General features: G+C 40.5%; 1 long non-coding RNA gene across 1 annotated transcript in view; it reads left to right on the forward strand.

The window, feature by feature from the left end:
• LOC129385570 (uncharacterized) overlaps positions 1-10,000 on the forward strand; it is a 39,562-nt gene that overhangs the window by 915 nt on the left and 28,647 nt on the right. The window contains exon 2 of the long non-coding RNA XR_011895848.1: positions 2,713-2,854. This is a non-coding gene — a long non-coding RNA (uncharacterized lncRNA). The remainder of the gene's footprint in view (positions 1-2,712; positions 2,855-10,000) is intronic.

Raw genomic sequence — 10,000 nt, forward strand, 5'->3', positions numbered from 1 at the left:
ATCAATAAATGAGCCAAGTCCATTTCTTAAGATATTCTTGAGTGATTTTGAACATCTTACTGTGCAGTCAAACCAGAATATATTTTTGACAGAGGTAAATAAGTCCATCAAAAAGCACATCCCAACCCGTACTATACCTTGCAACCCGGACGCGCCTAGGTACAACGATCATTTAAAGCGGCTATCCAACAAAAAATAAGACTATCATTCTGCAATGCAATCAACCACTGACTCATGTTAGAAAGCCTACACATTAGCATCATTCGCCTATGTAGCCACACTCAAATGCGCGCAAGAAACATTCTTATCAACCACATTACCATGTACGTTCACAACTAACGTAAAAAAATTCTGGCGCGTCATACATCCTCCTTCCAAAAATTCTATCCCTCTTAACAATTGGTCTGGAAGCCCTGTTCCCAAAAATTTATGCGCAACTTTTCTGAAAGATACCTTTGTTAAAAATTTCTCGTGCACTACAGATATTGAACTACCTGTCTTGAGTGTCTAACTTCCTAACTGTCTTCAGTGAATGCTGAAGCTCCCAGTGGTATTTGACTAATAGATTCAATGAAGATACATTCGTCACCTGGCTTTGGTAACATGAGTGATAATTTTCTGAAAAACACCTGCTCTTGTAATTTCATTATATTAACTAAAGTATTCCAACAATCGCTAAACACACATACAGTTCTGTTAGAATGAAAGAAGGACAATTATTCTTTTGCACAAATCCGGCGGCAAATCATCACCTACCAATTATGATGAAACGGTACCTGCTTCAAACTACTAGAACAAATCTTCACTAACCTTGCGGATTTTCTTGCGTCGAATTCATTTTTTCGCCATCACAACCCTGATATAAAAATCATTCTCATACGAATCGCAAGTATTAACGTTTACTCAAAGACTGCACCAAATATTAGACCAGTCTTCTTTTGCCGATTTCATCTGCATAGACTTTTCGAAAGCCTTTGACAAAGTGTGCCATATACACTTGCTTTATAAATTAAGCAAGTTAAACATTGATCATAGTGTTCTAAAATGGATAGAGTCACTTCTCGTTAACCATTCCCAGTTCGTGACAGCTAATGGTCATAATTCACCGCATAGCGACTTTCAATCTTGTGTGCCACAAGGCTCCGTCCTGGGATCTTTCTTATTCGGTATCTATGTTGATCCCTTACCTTCAGCAATTACTTATGACGTTCACTTATTTAGAGACGAATGTCTCATCTTGAGATACATACCTAACGAGCACGAAATTACCCTGCTTTAGGCGGATCGTCATAACGATTGCAATTGGTGCCGATTGTGGTGAATGGAACTTAAGAGGAAGCTTTAGCTCGAGTGCTCCTATCTAAATACATGTAAAATGAGAATTCGTTTTTCTCATCAACCACTGCACCAAATTTGACGAGGTTTGTTGCATTTACAAGACAAACTTAAAATCTAGTGACTATTGGTTTCGAATTTTCGAGTTAGGTCGCCAATTTTTTATTAAAAATTGGCGAAAATCGAAGATTTTCAGAAAGCGAAACTATCAAGTTTACAGCTCTGTAATTCAACCACTAGAAATGATAATACAATTCTGTGAATGGCATCTAATAGTACATCTAAAGCGGACAAAATTGATATGTTACACATGAATATAAAAAAAATTTAATCATAGGGAAATACAACTTTTGCAAGACCGTTGTAACCAACGTAACAAATTCACGTAAAATATAAAATGACATATTGAATTTGTCCGCTTTGAATGATCTAATGGATGCCGTTTACAGAACCGCGATATCTGTTCTTCATGCAGAACTATGAATTTGTAAACTTCGTGCTTCTATTTTTTTCAAACGGTCAAATATCTGAAAATCGTTTTAAGAAAATTCAAGCCTAAATCGAAATTCCGCTTCCAACAGTCACTAGAATTTAAGTTTCTCTTTCAAATGCAACAAATTTCATCAAAATCGGTCCAGTGGTTATCTCATAAAAACGTTTTTGCGTTTTACATGTATTTGAATAGGCCGCGTCGGAGTTGGGCCCGAGCTAAAGCTTCCTCTTAAGGTTAACAAGTATAAATTTATGAGAGCATCCCGGTCTAACGATAACCTTCCTGTGTACCACCTGAATAAAGTTGCTTTAGAAACGACATGTAAATGTAAGTACTGAGGCACGCATATAAAATGTAAATTATTGTGGAATGATCACGTCGAATACTTAATTAACCAAGCCAGCCGCTTGCTCGAGCAGCCAGTAACGCACCAACATTGCGTTTATTTGCGGGTTACTTTGACATTTGCAAAAACTTTCATGTAGCACGTATTGAGCAACAGAAAGCTGTATCAGGAGATCATGTTGCTCCACAATTTTGTCATTGACATTTTTAATCTAACTATAACTTTTGGGAAGTTGAATAATTAGAGACCTCCAAATGTGTAGTTAGGCGGAATGCAAGAAAATAATATGAGTATCTCCAAGTGACGGCGGACAACAATACTTTGGTTCTGTCCAGCTGTGTGACATTTGCAAATTTTTAAATCTGTGTACATAATAGTTCGGACACCCGGTATATATATATATATATATATATATATATATATATATATATATATATATATATATATATATACACAGAAGCTGTTTATAAACTATAATTCCTTATGATGTGACACTGACACATTCGTAAAATGTACCGGCTGTTTTCTGTTACATCAGGGCGTAGCAAGGGCCGCCAGCAACTTCGTAAGGCTGGCTACATTACCTGCGGCCGTTTTCCTGATCAGCTCGGGCTCCTTCAAGGAATACGTTTCCGCATTCGCCTTGTCTTGGGAGGACTACGAATTTTGGATGGTGGCGGGTAAGTGAATGCCAATTTTTCCATTTCCGTTTTCATAGCTACTTGTTTGCAAAGACTCTCTTTACTTTCTCGAAATATAAATCTTAGATAGAGAAAGGAATAAGTCTGCGTTCAATAATGGTGAGCGTCAATGGGAGCGAATAGCCGAGTGATTCTTGCTAGGTATTTCCTTTAATTAGAAGTTGATGAGGGCAGTCATTCATGAGCACTACACCAAAATTTTGAATTGTTCAGGCACTCGGAGCTGTCACAGTGCAGTGCACGCCTCACCGAGCTATACTAGTTATGTTCAGTATCACAACTGTCGTGTGAGAGCACATGGCCATTGCATCAGCACCTTTTGGCTGCAAAGGTTTGACAACCGACCATCAGCAGCCGACCATCGCAAACATGGGTAAAAGAGCCAAAGAACGATGGCTATTCACATATTAAAAAAAGATCACTTGCGTGGTTAGATTCTTGTCGCCCTTATCTGATGTTGATGTAACATAATTTGTGATTTATCTTTTATTTTTTTCACACACGCGTGAACTTTGTATAAAACAGTCTTTAAAGAAGAATGCAATCAAATGCACTTCACAGAACTTGTAGGTCAGTGGAGCATACCATACGGGTATCATATAAGCAGGTAGAGGTGTACTTAGTCTCCTTGATCCCACAGGAGTTGCAGTAACTTAAGCAAAGAACAAAGGCAACACTCCGCTGGCAGCTGTGATCCCTCGTGTGCTCTATATGCTAACACTAAACCCACACCCCTACATCGAGCTCGCTGCATCTTTGCTTCCTTATGGACGCCGCGGAATGTGCACGTGGTTGTACAGCAGATGCGAATTGTAGTTTTGAGCAAACTAAGGTTTTGTAGAGTGCTGGTTTTGTAGACGTCGGAACAGTAGAAAAATTACGATCAAGATATCCTAACATGCGATTAGCATTAACATGCATATCCCATGACAGATCGTTATATATGGGAAGGATAAGGTATTTGTTAGCGATAAAGTATGCTGCCACTTTTGGAAACCACGTTTTTGTTCAAAAACAGCGAATTTAGTTTTTTTTATTATTTTAAGAATCTACAGACATTCAGAATTGCGCTGCTGCAAAAATTATCTCTTTATCTGGTTCTGTCGAAAGCTATGATGTTTCTGCAAGTGCCGGCAGACCTCTCTAAACCTAAAAGTTACATTTTGTGAAAATGAAACCTACATTTAAAATTTTAAAAGGAACTTACGTTTGTGCACAAATACGCAGGATACTTTTTAATGAATTTGTGACGACGTATTCTAAAGGTTGATAGGATAGAGCAATGGTGATCGTAATAATTTCTTTATTCAAATTGAACACATTGCCATGCGGGTCGCACGACGTGACATCGTGTTTACACTGCAGCGACGCGTTGTACTGTCATTTAAAGCTATTGTTTCATCACTTCAGTGACCTACATTGTTGTCTTACATCACACAACAAGTTGTGGCTAAGTTACGAGTGAAACAAATGCCGAAACGCAAGTTCTACGGCAATCGGTGCACCACGAACTACTCTATGAAGTGTGAAGTGAATGTTGCTGTTTCCGCAAGTGAAGTGAAACTGGGCCAGCTGCAGGAAAACTTTTAAGTGCCACCGGAAGTGTTGTGGTACAGGGGAAGAGGATTGTAGATGTCGAAATTCTTTTCTCAGTTTTGTCGTCGCTGGCGTGCCCGGAATGCAAAAACATTTCACCGAAGCTTGAGGAGCGTTCGCGCCAAGGGGTATGTTTTGCATACGCCGTGTTATGTAGTGCATGTTCCCACGAACGTTTGTTTTCCTGACCAAAAAAGAAACAGCAAATGCAGCTGAAAACAACGTTCTGCTTATCTGCGCTATCCGCCAGCTGGGGAAAGGAACTACTGGTACTTTGACATTTTCGAAGGGTATGAATAGACCACTGCCACTATGTCATTCCTCCTATGAGAAGGTTTCTTGCGAGCACTTTGATGCCGGGAAAATTGTAGCGTCTAAGTCAGTGATGGATGCTGCTGCAGAAGTGCTCCAGGTTGTCGGCAGTAACGAGTGTGGCGTATCGGGGGACGGCTCTTTGGAAAAGCGTGGGAACTCTTTGAATGGTTGTGTCTCTCTGATATCAGTAGTCACAGGAAAGGTGATTGATGTGGAAACAATGTCTAAAAATTGCAAGGCATGTGAAAATATAAAGAAGTCAATATCAAAATTCAAGGCAATGTTAATCTTCTCCTTTGATATTAATGGAATTCAATGATTGAGCCGGTTCCCAGAGGTCAGACTGTTATTCAACACTACTACACTGAAGTACTAAACAAACTTCGTGAAAAAATTAGAAAAAGGGGTCACATTTGTGGAGTGATGGATGGCTCTTGCATCAGGACAATGCACCCGCTCACACGGCCCTATATGTCACGCAGTTTCTGACCAGTAAAAACATTACTGTGATGGGGCATCCTCCTTATTCACCTGATTTGGCTCCATGCGAGCTTTTTTTATTTCCTAAAGATAAATCTTGTTTAAAGGGAAACCATTTTTCCTCAGTTGAAGAGGTTCACGCAAAAACGAAGAATCTCCTGAAGGGCCTTCCAAAAGCCTCATTTCAGAACTGCTACCAGCAATGGCCGCACTGAATGCGGAAGTGCGTCAATGCTGAAGGGGGCTACTTTGAAGGTGATAATGTCACAGAGAACTGATTCTGTAAGTACAATAATTTATTGTAACAGTCTCGTTTTTTTGTGTCACACCTCGTATATTACATAATCATCTGCAACCAGAATTATTGATTGTGGTGTTATACACTGGGCAGATTATTAACATAAATCAAGAAGAGCAAAGGCCCTAAGACAGATAGATGCCCGTGGCACTCCGGATGCAATTGATGACATTTATTTACTTATCTCTTTTTTGTTTTCAACACTGTTAGCCCTGCCGGGCTGTTACAGGGTGGGAATACACAGCACAATGTTCACGCAAAGAATGCTTTCAAATTTTCTGCAAAAGGGTAAAGCGTGTTATTCGACGGAAATACACACGAAAACCATGAAAAGTTATTGGCTGTGACATGTTCAGCTCTATTGGGAGAGAGAAGAGAGAAAGAAGTTTAATGACACGAAATGCCGAAAGGTCGGCCTGAGGTATATTCCTCTAGCCAGCTACTCGGCATTGGGGGAAGGGGAAGAGGGAAAGAAAGAGGGAAGAATGAGGTGCATGATGGGTGACGATGACGATAGAAGGAAGATGTAGAACATATTGGGAAAACCTCGTTCATCCAAGAGGGCACATTGAGGTATATATATACATATATATATATATATGGCCGAGTAGGTCACGCTGGCCCCGGTAATCAATTGAAGAAAAAGAGTACGAGGTACGTTGAACAAGCACAGTGTATTTGACCGACGTTTTGGCTGGCGCGCCAGCCTTTGTCAAAGTGGCTTTGACTTTGGCAAAGGCTGGTCCACCAGCCGAAACGTCAGTCAAATATACTGTGCTTGTTGAACGTATGTTGTACTATATTTCGTCATTATATATATATATTATATATATATCTATATATATATATATATATATATATATATATATATATATATATATATATATAATTAAATCCCGGTCGCCCGAGAAAGACGATTCGTAACACCGGTAATTCAGACGAAACTTCGTGTTCATCTGCTGAACCTGATAATGACTTGAACAATATTTCCGGAATGCTGACAGAACTATTGGCTGGGCAAAACGATCGCTGGAGACATCGCTGACATCAAGGTTTTTCAGCAAACTGTTAACAAGCGTTTTGACGCTCTGGAATCCCTTGTGGCCGCTCTCGAAAAAACTAGCGCTGATCCTAAAGTCTCATATGACCATTCTGGTTCTGACGTACGCTCTTTATCTCAGGCTGTTTCGGAACTAATTAAAAAAAATGATGACCTTGAAAATCGCTCGAGACGCAACAATATAATTTTGCATGGACTTGGTGAACACAATGCCGAAAACACAGATACGCTTTTGTCTAATGTACACCAATTTTTCACAGAGAAACTTCAAATTGAATGCCCGCCCATCGAACGTTGTCACAGAATTGGCACCAAACGTGAACGTAGATTGCGCCCAGTTATATTACGAGTACTAGACTTTCGGAACAAAGTAGAAATAATGAAAATTGTCTCAAAGCTGAAAGGAACAAAATTTTACATAACTGAAGATTACTCGGCTAATGTACGTGCCATTCGCAAAAAGCTATGGGCAGCAACCTCTTCTTTTCGTGACCATGGCTCTGTGGTGAGGTTGCGTTATGACCATGTCTTTATAAATGGTGTCCGCTACAGGTGGATTGATGCAGCTAATGCCCTAGTTGACGATTCAGGTCTCGCTGTAAACGCCGTAGTGAATAATTCGAGCCTTTCTGACAACACTCTCCCGGCCACGTCATCTTCACCTTGACAAATTCGCGACTCTTACAAGCTTACTTTCTTGAATTTGAATGCAAGAAGTCTAGGAAATAAGTTCCCGCTGTTTCTTTCCTTGGTAGCCTCCTATTCCCCTCATTTCATCGGTGTCACTGAAACATGGCTTCAAGATCACATATATGACTCTGAAATCACTCCACCCGGCTATGTAGCTGTCCGATCAGACCGCAAAACTGGTAGGGGAGGCGGTGTCGCCATTTTTTAAAAATCGGATTTAAAGTTTTCAGTTATCTGTCCTCCAGCAGATCTTGAGTCTGTTTGGTGTAAATTATACCTAGGGAAGAAAACAATCATAGTCTCTGTTTTCTACCATCCACCTGCCTCCTCACCTGATAACATTTTTCTTCTCGCTGATTACATCAACACGCACAGTTTTCATGCATCTAGCTTAATTCTAATGGGAGACTTTAACACACCAGATATTCACTGGCCCTCACTATCGCATCACAGTTGTTTAGGTAGCGAACTAATTAACTTTTCTTCATCTTTTGGGCTTACACAAGTAGTCAATGGCGCAACAAGACAAAACACACTTCTTGACCTGGTGTTCATTAGTTCAGACCTTGTTGATAAGCTGTCTGAGTGTGAAATTACTGACGGCATTTCAGATCACAGGGCAGTGTTCATATCGCTAAACTGCACAGTTTGTAAACCACGTGCCGAAATTCAAACTTCTTTCGACTTTAATCGCTCTGACGACACGTCTATTCTTGATGTCTTATCAGAACGTTTTGAATCGTTTTGCACACTTAGTAAAGACTGTGACGTGAATACATTAGTTCGCCAATTCGAAAACATTATAAAGCTGTGTATTCAACGCTTTGTTCCGTTAAAAACTAAGAAAAAAAATCGTGCCCTCCCTTGGATGACTAGAGAAATCTTGCAGTTATCACGCCGCGTTAGAAGACTGAGACGCTCAAAACGTAGTAATGACCCTGATGCAATTGCTAGATTCACCTCTGCCAAAGAGGAACTAAATTTGAAAATGAATACGGCCAAAGATTTTTTCTTTCATATCGAGCTGCCAGGTTTACTAAGAAATAATCCTCGGAAGTTCTGGCGTTCTGTCATGCCTACTACTGAAGCTTCATCTTCATTCACTATCAATGAGGAAACTATAAATGATCCTGCACGCATCTCCAATGCATTCAATGAATTTTTCCATTCGGTGTACGCTAATGATTCTCATGTCTGCCCTGCTTTTGATAATTTTCGAGGACAGTCTGTGGAGCAGCCCTATCAACCGGACAGGGCCGTAAAATCTGTGTGAAGCTCGCAGCACATCGTCGTTTGGTTTGTGAATGTTAGAAGGTGTTCGTGTTTGTCAGCGGCGTAATCGCCGATGGATTTGGCGTCGAATGGTGTGCGCTTAGTTCCGGCTTGTTGTGCGCCGTTCTACGGATGTGTACTGTTAATGAGTGGTGCTGTTTGTGCATCGCGAAATGGTGCCACGCCAGCGGGATTTGCTTTCTTGTAAAAACATCCGTATCGTCTTTGGCGAGTGCTTTCGGAAACTGCTCGCCTTTTGTGCGTGTCTGTGTGTGTGTGTGTGTGCGTGCGAGCGCGCGCGCTTCTGGTATGCGTCGAACGCGTAGGAACGTCCGTACAGTCTTTCGCGAGTGCTTTCGGAAACTGCTCGCATTCTGTCTGTGTGCGCGCGCGTGTGACATTCGTCGTTATTGCGATTTGCAAAGGTGTTTTTCATTTGGTGACTGCGTCCGCGAATGCCAGGATGTGATACACGTTCGTCATTTAAGGACCCTGCTTCAGTGTAGGGTCACTTACATTTTGGTTGCTTGGAGGTCAGCTTTCAACGCATGGCAAGGCAGTGCGCTTAACTATCATTGGACACGAACTGCTTTGTAATTTCTCCTTTAAATTCAAATTCAGTTTTGTGTAGTATGTAGGCAGATAATGGTCGCCAAGATGCGACGCTCATCTCGTTTTTTGCCACTGCTGTGCACATATGAGGATTTTTTACTAGGTCAAGCTCTCTCAGCAAGTTGTGAAACACTTAGTGCAAATAATTTTTCACAGCAGTAACTGTGATCATGACCACAATTGATCACATGACATGTTAGGGATTGTTATTTAATTACAATGTTTTTTTTTATTTATTTGTGACAAAGTGCGATGTATTTTGACTGCTATTTTGGCTATCTGTTCACCAAGCTATTTAGACTGTCTTGTGGTTCTGCTTTTTATTTTTATATGTGGGCATGCATGGCCAATCTCATTCCTGCCTTCTACAATTGGACATAAACGGGACTAACATGCTCTTAGCAAATTTGTATTTGACAGTATTATGGTTGACACACTTGGCTATTCAGAAAATATGCAGGTTCAAGTTCGCCCATTACTACCTCTGACTGATATCTCGCATGCAAGCAATATTAGGATGTGACAAAGTGCATACATAATTTGGCACTGATCAAACTGCTTGCAATAAACTTTGCCAACTCGTCCTTGTTTGAAGTGTCTCCAATGTGCTATAATCACATTGCCAGATTATTTTATTGCGTGCTCAAGCAAACATGTAGCATTTTATTATGAAACTTCGATGGTACCTGACTCCTATATTGCAATAAAATCTCAGGCAGATCTACTCTGAACAAGGGATTCAAACTCTGACGATAGCTTTCAACAATATCATTGTGCTATCCAGTGCTTACTGGCTGGTCGA

The sequence above is a fragment of the Dermacentor andersoni genome, chromosome 7 (genome assembly GCF_023375885.2).
Source record: "Dermacentor andersoni chromosome 7, qqDerAnde1_hic_scaffold, whole genome shotgun sequence".
NCBI classification, from domain to species: domain Eukaryota; kingdom Metazoa; phylum Arthropoda; class Arachnida; order Ixodida; family Ixodidae; genus Dermacentor; species Dermacentor andersoni.